Source organism: Macaca thibetana, chromosome 6 (genome assembly GCF_024542745.1).
Source record: "Macaca thibetana thibetana isolate TM-01 chromosome 6, ASM2454274v1, whole genome shotgun sequence".
NCBI classification, from domain to species: Eukaryota; Metazoa; Chordata; class Mammalia; order Primates; family Cercopithecidae; genus Macaca; species Macaca thibetana.
Window position 1 is genome coordinate 15,962,876 of NC_065583.1, and position 12,102 is coordinate 15,974,977.

A 12,102-nucleotide genomic window follows, 5' to 3' on the forward strand; every position below is an offset into this window, starting at 1 on the left:
ATGTATAAATGTTTATACATTTTAATTCAAATATGTTGATCTTTCCCTTGGTGATTTTTCTCCGTTGCTTGAATGCTTAAAAAGTTTGTTTATGCCTAGAAGTCCAAAGATCACAGAAAGTAATTATCTAAATTGTCTTTTCATTCTTATAAGATTTTAGCTTTACATTTACTCTAAGTTGACTCCTTTAGTCTATGATTTTAGCTTGTCTCTCTCTTGATTTTATTTTGTTGTATGATGTCAAAGTGAATCTATGTTTTTGTCTCTCCAAAAAACACTCAATAACTCCATTTATTTAGTAATTATTTTGTGAAAGCTTTGTGATATCGTCTTTCTTTTGAGATGGAGTCTCACTCTATCGCCTAGGCTGGAGTGCAGTGGCACTATCTTGGCTCACGGCAAGCTCCGCCTCCCATGTTCATTTTCCCTTGCCTCAGCCAGAGTAGCTGGGACTACAGGCTCCCAACCACCATGCCCAGCTAATTTTCTTTTGTATTTTTAGTAGAGACAGGGTTTTGCCATATTGGCCAGGCTGGTCTTGAACTCCTGACCTCAAGTGATCCGCCTACCTTGGCCTCCCAAAGTGCTGGGATTACAAGTGTGACCCACCGTGCCCAGTCTGTGATATTTTCTTACTTCAACACATATTGTCTTCATAGGCATGCACACATGTCTATGTTTCTGTGTTTTCTGCTCATTCTCTCTCTGGATATGCTTGTATGTACTGTTGTTCAATGTATGTCTTTTTAATATGTTTCAACATATTTAGAATATATTATGAAATACATTTTAAAGCATGCTTAGTCACTTAAGTTATATTTCTCTTTTATGGCATGTTGATATATTTTGGCAATGTAGATAATGTTATCTTTTTGACAAACCTTTCCTCAACTAAATCATCTGTTTATTTAATTATTGTCACTAAGAACTACAAGCAAATACAAAAAAAAAGAAAAGAAAAAAAAATCTTCTTGGCAATTTTAAAAATAATGATTGTCATAAAACAACTTGTAGCCCTAAAAGTAAACATTTCTTCAGTAGTCAAAGAATTACTAAGCTAAACTTTACTGTTCTTTATAAAATGAGTTAATGTTTGAGTTATGGATCTAACGTATGACCATTAGCAGCTCCCTTGAAGCCTGTGGTAAGGTCGGAGTGCCCTGGCATCCATCCCCAGAATGCTTTTAAAACTACTATGCTGGTGTTCAGTATCCTAGTGCACATGCCTTGCAAGTGTGGGCGCCATGAGTGATTACCAGTTCCAGCGCATGAGTTGAATGAATCACAGCAGCTACCATTGCTGCCGGGACAGCTGCAACTGATTGTCTAGCTTACAAAAGGTTTTATGTTAAAGATCATCGAAATAAAGCTATGATAAACCTTCACATCCAGAAAGACAGCCCCAAGATAATACATGCTTTTGACATGGAGGATTTGGGAGATAAAGCTGTATGATATTGCCACTGTTGGAGGTCCAGAAAGTTTCCATTCTGTGAGGAGTCTCACACAAAACACAATGAAGAGACTGGAGACACTGTGAGACCTCTGATCATCAAGAAAAAAGAAACTTAAATGGACACTTTTCATGCTGCAAATCAAGTCGTCGTGAAGTTGCCCGATTGTTTAATGAGAATGACTACCACCCTCTGTCTAATTCACCTTCCCTGGGTTCTAAATGTGGTATAATGCAAACTGCAGCCTTCACATTCATGGTACTTGTCTTACTTGTTGAAACATCACTGTGCACATTTGTTTAAATAAAAAAAAAAAAAAAAAAGGAAAAAGGGAAAACCAACCTCACGGCCTGTGGTTTATTTTGGTCTTGTAAGGCTCCGTTTATTTAAAATATTGACATATAGAGTTGGATCGTATATAGAATATAGTTGTATCTTTAAGTCAACACATTACATTATTCTCAAAATTAAAAAAAAAAAAAAAACCTATGTGCCATTCTCCAATATTTTTTCAATATAATGAGTGAAGGTGTTGACAGGGGATTCTATAGAACTAAATGCCCATTAAATAATGTGGGATCACCATTATAGGAAAAGTGTCATTATTTTGCATTTAGACCATTCCTAGCAACAATGGAGAGTCAAGGGGGTAGGGAAGGAAACTAAGGAAAGAAAACTGGGAAAAACAGGGAAATGGCAAGAAAGCAGAAGTGGATTGTAGATGTGGACTTTTGAAAGGAATTGATGAGAGGTGATCCTCAATACTGCAGCTTTCAGAACTTCAGGCATCTCTGCCCCCAAAGCAAAGTGGAGAAGAGAATTATAAATCGAGCATAGTACCCTGTTATGTAGATGTTTTATTCTAACAAGGAGTGTTGCATTTAAATATAATGCTGTTTGCTTTGTGCAAAACTGAAACTGAAACATTTGTAAAGGTTTCTTTGTACTGTTTCTAATCTATAATTTAACAGATTTGTTCCACCAGAACAAACATTTGCTGAATGTCATGGAAATGGTTTTGAAAAGCATAAGTGTCAGCAAGATCGCCTCTGAACACAACACTTGAGCAAGGCAGCACCTACATACTGAACACACAGACCCACCCACAAAATGGGCAGTGTTTCAGCTATAGTCAGCGTCTCAGCCATGTTGGTGTTCTTTCAAAGACTTTCCTTTTTTCTGTCCTTAGGACATGCCTTCAAACTCTTCCTCCTATTCTGCACAAGCAAGAGGCATTAATCACACAAATCTACATGTCCATTTATCCAGAATTGTTGCCTATGATCCATCCTTTGAATAACTTATACTCTTGACCTTTCTGATCAATAAGATGAATGATAAAGGCAAAGGCTTGTGGTTTACATCTTCGTAGAAATTACCGTCTCTTCTGAGTAGTTAGAATAAATAATTCCTTTGGTGTTATTCATTGCCTCCTGCAAGCAATATTTGTATGTGTGTGGGAGCGAGATGTACTGTATCTTCTTACCTTTGATGTTTGGTCTTGTTTTGGGACTGCTCTTTTGACAAGCTTTCAAAAGCCCCCTACTATGAATGTCGAATTAAGTACCCTTATAAATATGCATGAACACAAACCTCATATACTCATTTTGGTGGCTACTCACTGTGCTGGGTTGCCCTGGAAGCCATTCCAAATGGTTTTGATTTTGCGTTTGAGATTCTTAATGGTGGTAATTATCTGTTGCAGCCATGCAGTACCAAATATGATGCGTGTTAGAGATACTTTAAAAAATAATAATAAAAGCAACTAAAGATGCTAATTCCCACATTTTAGTTCCTACAGGGCAATTAGCCCCTAGTAATGATGTTTATATTTATATGCAAATGTTTCAGGAAAAATGAATCTTAACAGAGACTTCATATCAATACTATTGGGAGATGAGAGCATTCCATCTGTCTGTAGAAAATGCCTGCCATTAGCTCTACATGCAGCCTATTTCTGTAATAGAAACTATTTAATCTTAAGTAATTCATTCTTCATTTTGTATTTTCCCTTCCTTCTGTTCTTTTATTAAGACTCTTAGCTAATGTACAGTATGTGCAGCTCTTCAGGGCCTACACATAGGTGCCTTGCCATGTTTTTTTCTGAGTATCATCTGTTCCTTCAATTACTACCTAACATACTCACCATTCCTCATTTTGAAATAATAATCAAGTAACCAAAGCAGGCTTCTCAGGGGGCACTCATTGGTTAATATCCTCTGATGTAGAAATTACAACAACATACATAGACGGAAATGTAATGAAGCAAAGTTCTAAATTACAGCTGTAGCTTTTGACTAGCTGCTGGCTAACAAAAAAAGTACAAGAAAAATTGCTTCTTCTTGGAGCAATCTTCGGACACCGAAGATTTAAGACATTTCATGAACTCCTTGTCTAGTCAGAATTAGGGAGCAGGCTCAGTCTAGAATCAACCTCATTTCGCAATACTTTGTACTCCAAGACAATCTCAATATGGAGGATTCTGTCATAACTAATCATTTTTTCTGTATTCTTTTTGTTCCCACAAGACATTTTAAACTACTCATTGGCAATTCAGTTACTTGGGTAGCATCACTGAATACACTGCTTATCTTAGATATATTCTTTCGCAGAGGAATAAAGTGCACATCTATTATATCATTTAAGAATCATTATTTTGCTACATGTTTGATTGAGATCAGCAAAGAATAGTTTTTTTTTTTTTTTGTTAAGCTACTAGAAACAGAATCTCTAACTCCATGATTATATAAGACAGAACTGTTAACTGCATATAGAATTATAGAGTTCTACCTAATACTGTGAAAGTGCTTAAGAGTTCAAGTTTTATTTAGGATAATGAAAACACGGGGGGAAAAGTCAAATAGCAGCATAGTAAGAATATCGTGTCACATTTACACCATCTCTCTGGTAAAAATTCCTTTAAGAATAGTAACATGTAAAGGCAAGGGTAGAAATTGGTGAATCTACTATATTCAATTAAATTCAGGTATATGGTAATTACTTACGGCTTTCCATAGTAAAAGATGTACCCATTTGACATTTGTCTTTTTCCCCTTTAACCTAGAACAAAGAAGCAAACCACCCCCAAATTTCTAAATAAGGACCAAAATACCTCAAATGGCACTATATTTCAAAACACAGATGCTCATTGTCACTCCCTGTCAAAACCTGGAATGAAGAAGTCTGGGAAAGGGAGAAATTCAGCATCCTGCCAGTGGAAAATCTCATTAGAAACTCTAGAGATTTATCTGTCACTCTGACAAGATAATTTGATTTTAAATTTCATCACTGCTAGCCCTAATTTTTAAAATTAAATTGGAAAAAAAAAGTGACTTCTTCTTCTCCCATATAATGAATAATAGGATAATATAAATCAAAATCAAGAGTGCCATTAATCAGAAATTACAAGAAAAAAAATTGAAAAATTTTCAGGTTTGAGGGAAGAAAAGAAGTTCTCCTCCCTCACTCGTACCCACCAATCATGGAACTGGAATGAAATTCATTTAAAAGAGATTCCTTATGAGGTTCAATTTAAAGCTTCAAAAGTTATCTTATCAATGCAGAATTTTAATACTTTCTTACAAAGTCTGGACTCTTTCAAAGGAGCAGCACTTATCCAAACCCCATCCTGAGCCTTTTTAGTGCATCACTATCCCAATTCATTCCTGAACGAGTTTTTCGGACAGTAGACACAACACAGTAAGATGTCATCAACATGCCGTTATTTTCAGGTGTGTCACAGTTAGCCAAGAGGCTAAATATAAACCTTATAAAAATCCAGTCCCTTCTCTTTCTTCAGAAAGAGACAAACAATTTAATGCCAGTGATTGATACACTTTCGAAAGTTGATCTACTTGAAGATCATCATTTGCTTTTTCAGTCATATTTCTGTGTAGTATCTCAGAATTCAACTATTCTCAGTTTGAGGAAGATCATCAAACAACTCATTAAACAGAATAGAATTCTATCCAAACCAATATGCGACAGAGTGCCATAACTTGAGGATTGCTTTTTACATTTTTAGATGACCTACTTCATACAGTTTCCAAATATTAAAATTCCTAAAGAATGAAGATTTAATGTCAGCTTGCTTGTTAGGGAATTGAGTTCAAGAAAGGTGAACGGCAGAATATTTTAATATGAAGTTGAGAAGTCAGGGGCGCCTACTCTGTAGCCTCTCCATTTAGCAGAACGAGCTCTGATTGGCTCATTTTCCAAAAGGATTGCCTCCTGGAATGTTTACTTTCTCTTTAAGGGAGCTGTGTTTCTCATGCCTGGTACTTGTCACTCTTTAAGTCCTAGTTTCAAGTTTTTCCCTGCCACATTTCTTACAGGTAAATGAATGAAGAGACAAACTATATTCCATTACTTAATAAAACATCACTGTGGTTTCCTGTAGGAAGTAGGCCAACTGTGAAATAACCTCTCTCTTAACTGAAACTTAGAACCAAAAGGCTTCACACAATTTAATATTTGCACACTTTAGACTATCCTGGTTCTACTCTCTGAGACATCAAGATATTTAAATGATTTAGTGTATTCATATTTTTCAAAAAGTGATCACACTTTCTACTTGGTAATCTAGGCAGATAAAGACTTTCGATAACGCTTTTCAATATTAGTGGTAAACGTGTGTGGATTCGTATATATGTACATGTAGGTACATTTTGTGTATGTTATATAAAATGTGATGCAAAATCTCATAAATGGTAATAGTTCTATCGCCAAATATGAATCAAAGAAACTGGGCTAAAAAATGTGAATTAACTTTATTCTTCTTATAAAGAAAATCCAACAATAATTATTTTAAACATTGACTTTGTGTCTTGCCCAGATTTTGAAAGCTTAAGAAAAGTATTTACCTTACAAAGTTGTTATGGATCCTCTCACAACGGGTTGATTTCTCGGGACACCTGCCTGAGTCCTCATAAGCAGTGTGGTATCAACAGCAATTTCTCACCTGTTACAAAATGTTAAATAGGGAATTTTTTACAAATCAGAATAAAAATATTTTTTCAAATTTTACAATTATATGTCAATAAATGTTTAAAGATATAACTGCATATATACAGGATTTGGAGTATAAATCAATCCCACAACCTTTTCCTTTTTCCTGGTCATTTGTCACATATAATAAAACACAGATCATGGAAAAGTAATATGAAAATAATTGCACAAAGATATGTATTTTTAAAAGGTCTTCATCAGAGATATTCAGCTCTTATTTTCAGGAACAAGCTCCTCAAAGATTTCACCTTCACCTTGAACATAGCAGTGACAAGCCAGTCAAGGTCCACCGAATCCAATTAGAGCAGTTTTCTGGGAAAAGAATTGTGCTTCTTGACAATATTAGGGCAAAATACTGTGTGAGCTGTTTTAACCGTAAGGAGGACAGTGGTAGCTACAATCATCTTTAGTCTGTGGCTTGAAACTGTGTCATAAAGCAATGACAGGCACAAAATATTTGTCAAGCTCTATTGGAACCAATCATTGGCTGTTCCACCCTACAGGCTGTAGGTTGTATATCCTGTTGCATAAAATCAGAATGTTTTAGGGGTTAGAAATATTCAGAGCAGTGGACAGAGAAGTCACCATTGTCTGTCATAACTTAAGAGGGGTAACATTCTGTGAATCTTATTAAAAAAGGACTTTAAAAAATTGTACCAACTCAGAGACCTGAAAAAGGCCAGGCGCGATGGCTCACGGCTGAAATCCTAGCACTTTGGGAGACCAAGGCGGGCGGATTGCCTGAGCTCAGGAGTTCAAGAACAGCCTGAGCAACACGGTGAAACCCCGTCACTACTAAAATACAAATAATTAGCCAGGTGTGGCATTGTGTGCCAGTAGTCCCAGTGACTCTGGACCCTGAGGCAGGAGAATTGCTTGAATCTGGGAGACAGAGATTGCAGTGAGCCGAGATCATGTCACTGCACTCCAGCCTGGGTGACAGAGCGAGACTCCATCTCCCGCCCACACCCCCCCACCAAAAAAATAAAAATAAAAAATAAAAATAAAAAACCTGAAAGGTACCCACTTTTCTCTCACTCCATTACTTCAATAAACCCTCACAAATCCACCTCCTAAATGTCTCCTCTTTTGCCCCTCCCATTACATACTTCCTGTCACTTCCCTCACCATCCCACTTCCCACTAGCAAAATTTTTCTAACTGACTGCCCTTCTTCAGGCCTGTAAACATTCCAACCTTTGGCTTATTCCATATCAGCAATTCTTTAGGCTGAGAATCTTAAGGAGAAATAAAATATTCTTTATGATCTGGCCTCTATTTTGCAGACTCATCTTCTGAGGGTTTCTATCCTTTCCCAATTTATTTTGAGGTCCAGCAATACCAAGCCCCATTCAGCCTACAATGATATCTTGCAAGTACTGTTTAGTATGCCCTTTCAGCCACCTAGAAAAGTTCGTGTTGCTCATCTAAGCCCTACGTTGAGATGTTACCTGCTCATAGGCCTTTCCACTTTTAACTCCTGAGAAAGTTAATCTCTCTCTCCTCTAAGATGGCTCTGTAGCTCTGTCTGCAAGTCTGCTTGTCTGTCTAGATGTCTATCATCCTTAATTGAATGAGAATCTTTTGGTCTAAGACCTATAGCATTCAGCTTCTGTTTGCCTGATCTGTAGAGGAAATGCATATTAGATTGAATATACAGTCTCTTTACTTGCTTTTTCCTGTAACACTGGAGATAGTTTCTCAATGCTGGGCATTCCCAATGCTTAAAGATCCTTTGAACTTAAGTCTAGATGTGAGGCAGTAGGTGGCTGAGGCCCTAGTATTTTGATTCTGTAGTTGTGCACAGTATGTCTCCAAGTGATTAAATCACCCCACTTCCGTTATACTGTGGTCTCCAAAAACTGCTCAGAATAGTCACGAAACGGAGTTTGATTTCTTCAAAGTGCCTTAAGAGAAGTAAGAGTTATTGGAATAAAGTTCTCAGTTTGAACAAGAAATTTATTTACATGGCCTAAAAAACCATGATTGATTAACTGCCATGGATGATGCTTTTAGAAGTCTACGTAGAAAAAGAAAAAAAAAATTGCTTTATTTTAAATGTCCAAGGGCCACCCAATTACACATAGGCAAGTTCAATGTATAAATTTCTTCCTCCCTGGATTTAATATCCATAGGTACTACAGGATAGATATTTGTTCTTATTAGGTTAATATTTTCACAGCTAATATTTGGTAAATAAAATCAATGAAACATCTATGCTAGGTTTTGTTTGTCCATGTTAAAGAGGGCCGAATGGAGTGAATCACCTAATTATACCAATCCCTTCACTTGCCATTACATGCTGGACATGAAGCTCTAATATCAATATAAGCTGCATTTGATCAACATGCAGGAGGAATGCAAAGGCACTCTCTGGTTTTTGTAATGCTCTTTTCTACCTTTCGAAATTGAGTGGCTTTAAATAATCCTCCTGAAACTTCACACCTCACACCCCTTCAAAGCCCAATGCTCACACATGGTAGCATTAGAGGAAGGATTATTAAAGACCCCCATTGGAACTGTGGCCTATTCATTTTCTGTGTAAACCATGGGGTTCCTGTGCAGACAGTGATGTGCCAACACGAACCCAGACAGCTGCTGTACTAAAGCTGCTCTGAGTGCAGGTGGGGAAACAGCTTGTGATATTAACAAGACTAGATCCTTCTTGTGGCTTTCTATAGCCTTTATTTAAAATACAGAAAAATGCTTTCAAAGACTTATTTATAACTGTATCAAGCACAGATTGCACCAACATTATGCTGCAATGAGCACATGTGTTATTCATACTGATATTAAGTATTTTTCTTTTTTGAAATAGCCAAAGAGAAGAAACATGTTTCCTGACGATGGTTTCAGATAGGAGCTACTAAAATCATATCAATGAAACAAACTTGGGTGAAAATAGCTTTTTCAGAATTTAAAAAAATCATGAAAACAAACAAAAAGATTCAGTGTAAACAGAGAAATTGAGACATAAGAAATGAATTTTTAACAAAGGTTTTATGAATATCACAGCTGTCACATGCATTTTTTCTCCTTCATATAAAGATCATAATTAAATTAGATTTGAATGTTGCACATCACTATGGGCTTGTATTTTTTCTAACTCCTCCATAAGCCTTAACAGAGTTCTTCATACTGAAAACTTACTAATTGTTCTCCCTGAAGTTTTACTAAGCTCCTACTATGTTCTATAGCTCTGTTAAGTATTATGACCAACATATATCCAAGTTATGCTTTTGGTCTCCAGAAATGTATACCATTTTGGGAAGAAAGAAATGTTCATTAAGTGTCTATGAGCATAAAAAGGGGCAAACATTTTAAAAAGCAGTTATGGGCCAAGTGATCTGGGCTCTGCCACTTAGTGCACAATCTTTGGAAATTTATTTTAAATCTCTGGCCTCCGTTTACTTATCTTTAAAATGAGGATCAAACCCTTACCTAGCTTATAGGTTTTCACCAAGCATTAAAGGCGATAATACAAGCAAAATGCTTTGAAAGGATCTTGGCACATAATAAATGTTTAGGAAAGAGCTGTTATCATTTTATGGTAATTCATAGAAGGTGGGGGTTATTTGGGGATGACATTGACTAAAGAGCTACACAGAAGAAAATTGTTTGCACTCAGAGCATTGAAAATATTTCTTTGATTTAGTCATTGAAGGAGAAAGTGGGCTTCTCAGGTCTAGGGAAAATATTGAACAAACTTTATGTAACTATGAATGAGCAAGCTGTACATTTTAGAAAGTGATATAGTCATAGGACATATAATTGAAAGGAAGGAATGAATTTGTGGAAAGATTTGATGTTAGATTGGTAGATATAGAACAGGGACATAAGTAAATACAGTGAAGGACAAAATTCAAATAATTTCTTATCAAGCATTTTCACTCAATCTTTTTCACCTTATGATTAAACTTGAATAATTCTTACTAAAGTTATCATTTCATTTGACATTTCAATTACATTCACTCCCAACTCAAAACCATGAGTTGTTCCTCTATTTCTCCATATTCACATTGCTTTAATTCTGTTAAATTTCCATAATATCCCTACTTTTCTACAAATTGACCTTTCTTTCTCTTAAGGAAATGCATTTTTATGTTTGGTTATTTCAAACACCTCAAATATCTATCTTAGCCTGAGCATATATGCATACTCTCAGGCTTAACTTTCAAGGGAACTCTGGTTTAACATTGGGCATTTATTGATTTTAAAGCCTTGGGCACTCACTTATTTTCTTCATGTATCAATTTTCCCAATTTTAGAAATATTAAAAATGCCTGCTTTATAAGCAAGTGGGGATTAAGACAGCTGTAACAGATCAGACCTTTGAAATTACTATAGAATATAAAATAATTATTGTTAATATTCATGTTACTACTTTAAAAAAACCTTTGCTTTAGAAAAATGCTTTAAATAAGTCTATTTTAGTCAAATATAATGGCTGAAGTATTTTTTCAAATGGACAGTTAAGTCAACCACTATCACCCTTTAAGAAAGCTCATCTTACTATTGGCAAAAATAAAACCAACATTCAACTCTGTTTTCTTACAAATAAAGGGGAGACAATTGTTTCAAAATTAGAACCAAATATTTTCAAGATGGAACAATTAAGAGCACGAGATATTACATTAAAAAATCAGAAAATTCTGCATGCAACCTAATTATGAACACATTATTTTTCAAGGATAAGACTGCATATGATGTTATTTTCTAGATTTTGTATTTTGAATTATTTTCTACAAATGAAAGATAAACAAAACCTCAAAATCATTTTAATAAATATATTCGTAATTATTTGGACACCCTATCTTTTGCTACATTCATCCCAGGCTATCAATAAAGTACTTAGGAAGGAGAATTAATTTCTGTTTACAGAGATCACCTCACTTTTTTTCCAAAGAACTGGGAAGAAGGTAAATAACAAGCATTTAATATTTTGCTTGTGGATTTAGGCCTACATATTTTTAAGGCAAGAAGTGGAAAATTATTGTCTAAGAAGGTGTTATAATAAATATCTTCGAAAAGGGAGACAAGACAGTTAAGAAAAACAAAAAGACCATCTCACAATCCTCAGTATTTTGCTTTACTTTTCAGCATACAAGTAACGTCATATAAAAGGTAAGAATTGTATCACACATCTAATTAATTCAGAACATGACAGGAAAGGCAGACAAGTGGATGTTTTAGAAATGAATAGAGTTCATGAAGTATTTAATAAGTATTGATCCTGATTTCACCAGGGGGTAAACTATTCTCCACTACTAAGTTAAGCACTTTTGAAAGCTACATCAACTGTAAGGTCGGTAGTTCAACTGATATCCAGTCATGGGCTATTCATTCAACACTCTTTCCCTCATCAAGGCAGGGCTTCTCCCACATCCTCCCGCACTGGCTATGGATCCCATTTGAAAATTGAACAGATCAATATTTTGGAATATAGGGTATGAGGGTGGGGTCCTCATGGACAGCCTCAGAATGGTATGGAAATGAGCCTATAATCTGCTACTGCCATGGACAGAGAAAAAGAATACTTTCTGCAGTTGTTTTAAAATCTTCAAAGGCCACTTCAGTCACTTCATGAAACCTGATTCCATCCTGGTTTTTTTTTTTTTTTTTTTTTTTTTTGTTATTTTCAG

General features: G+C 35.6%; 1 pseudogene; it reads left to right on the plus strand.

Moving 5' to 3' along the window:
• Window positions 1-1,113: 1,113 nt before the first annotated feature.
• LOC126956084 (CDGSH iron-sulfur domain-containing protein 1-like) lies at window positions 1,114-4,786 on the plus strand (annotated as a pseudogene).
• Window positions 4,787-12,102: the final 7,316 nt, after the last annotated feature.